The following is a 2,456-nucleotide window of genomic DNA, read 5'->3' on the forward strand; positions in this document are numbered from 1 at the left end:
CAATGAAGGCAAGATTTGGAAATATGATCACCATGGTAGCTCTAGCATGAGAAGAAGTGACTTTCAAGAGGAAAAAGCAACAACTACATGAGACAATGCTATCACAAAACAAGCAAAGGTGTGAGTTGTGATGAACTAGTGACATACCAGTGAAGACAAAAATATCTAACATGAGTATGTAGATGTTGAGAGAATGAGAAAAGAAGAATGAAAAAGGTAGATATAGAAGGAGAGAAAATTGGTTACGACACTAGGGTGGTACAGTCCCATAGCTACAGTCTACAAGATGCAACAACCAAAACCAATGTTCCAAGGAAGTAACGAGGAAGGAGCATGGTGACTAGTACCATCTTGGAAGAAGTATCTCAAGTTGGGACCACTCATGACAATGACTTAGAGGGAATCAATCAATAGTGAGGTGACCAAAAATTGAGTTGACAATATGAGAAAATATAGAGGCAAAATAAAATCAAATAAATGAAAAAGACTAATTCCTACCATTGCCATGAATGATTCAAAAGTGGGAGACTATTGTTGTATCATAAAAATTCAAACATGGTAATCTAATTGTCCAAGCAAGGTATATACCTCCACTGATAATATTTTTGGTTTGGCTCAAGTAGAGGCAAAGGCAACACCAACTCCTCAACCTAGAAAAATTACAAGAAAGTCACTTGGCATCCACAAGGTAAAGGAGACTAAGACAATAAGCAAGGTATGCCAAATGTAAACAAAACCATCGAAGATAGAGGGTCGTTCCCCAAATGTCGAAGTCTTTTAGGATCAAGTGGCTCAATATCCCTCCCGAAGGCATGGTATAAGCCTCAAAACATGGTGAGGTTTCCCTCCTAGAAATAACTTCCCTCAGGCAAGCCAATGTCTAGCATCAAAATGTGGGTGTCATGCCCCCAAGGAGCGCCTCTGAGCTATGAGCTTCCCGAGTCCCCTAAGGTGTGCGGTGCTGATGCGCTTTCTCCTCAATGGCGAAACCAACTTTCGTTTACTAATGCTCATACTATGCCTCTAGCCCATGTACCCTATAGCGAGACTGATATCTTATACTTGCGAAATTACTGTTCAATGAAATATCAGTACAATAGCCACTTCAAAATTTAACTTCAATTACAGTTTACTTCAATTAAATTAACTTTAGCAATAATCACATTCATTCATAAACACCACGAATTATGTACAAAAATAACACTTCAATAAACAAGAGGGGGAACTCTCAAAACAATTTCCATACTGCTCTTTGACTATAAAACTTCAATATACAAAACTTCGGTTTATAATGGACTTTGGTTCGGTTCGGCCAAACTCCAAACATTTCCCTACAACAACCCTTCACTATTACAAATATAGAGTAACCAAGTTACAAATACTTTCACTAGAAGCCCACAACCAAACCCAAAAAAATAACCAACTTGCAGTCGTTCGACTTGCACACAATGTTAATACAAAAATACCCCATGGTGTACAACCCTCAACAATACTTCGTTCCACAAGCTCGCACAACTTCCTTCCGCAACTTGATTTAGAGAGCAAGATCCTTCATGAGACGCAACTCTCTTCTTCCTTCATTGTCTCCTTCTTGTCTTGCGATGAGAGGTTGTTGATCTTCGGTTGATTGAATGTCCTCTCCTCTAATCTTATATATATGAGTCACCCTCCATGAACAGTTGTGTCACTTCCAAGGGATGTGTCGATTGGGCGTTCAAGCCAACCTTCCTCCGTTCAAGCCAACCATAAACCCCAAATTATGTCGCATCATTTGTCGCATACAAATTTTCCTTCGGTTCACCTTCGGTCATGTGCCTTCACATCTCATCCTCGATCGCGTACCTTCGCAACTCAGGCAGGTGCGTCTCAATTGGGCGCACCTTGTCATTAGTCGAGTGCATCTAAGCTTGGCACACCTTGTCATCAGTCGAGTGCATCTTGACTGGACACGCCTTTTCTTCGGTCAAGTGCGCCTCAGCATACACCCTCGTCACGTCGAATCTCCAATTTCTTCCAATCATTCCACCAAACTCATCTCGAGTACGTTCTTCATGTGCTTGTCTCACCGAATTCTTTCCCTCGAACTCGTCTCAGGCACGCTCTTTGTGCCGACCAAGTCGTTCCACCGAAATCGACTCCCCCTAACTCAGGTGTGCCCAAGTTCCTAGCCTAAGGGCTTGACATCCCCCCCCCCTCCCCGCCACTTCAAAATGGTTGTCATCCCTGACAACACACCCCTCAACAAACTTCTTAACCAAAGCCTAAAGATTTTCCTCATCATAAACAACCTTCGCATCAACTATCTTCATCAATACAGAAGAATCTAATCTCTAACATATATACCATGTCTATTCATTTATCATAACCTGTAAGAATGACATGTGTTGGATCCCCCGTGCAATCGACTAGTCAGGTAGCTAATCTGACCATAGCATCAACTCCTTAAGAACACATGC

Source organism: Pinus tabuliformis, chromosome 2_2, assembly GCF_031772625.1.
Source record: "Pinus tabuliformis cultivar Carrire ecotype Pingquan chromosome 2_2, CPIR1, whole genome shotgun sequence".
NCBI lineage: Eukaryota > Viridiplantae > Streptophyta > Pinopsida > Pinales > Pinaceae > Pinus > Pinus tabuliformis.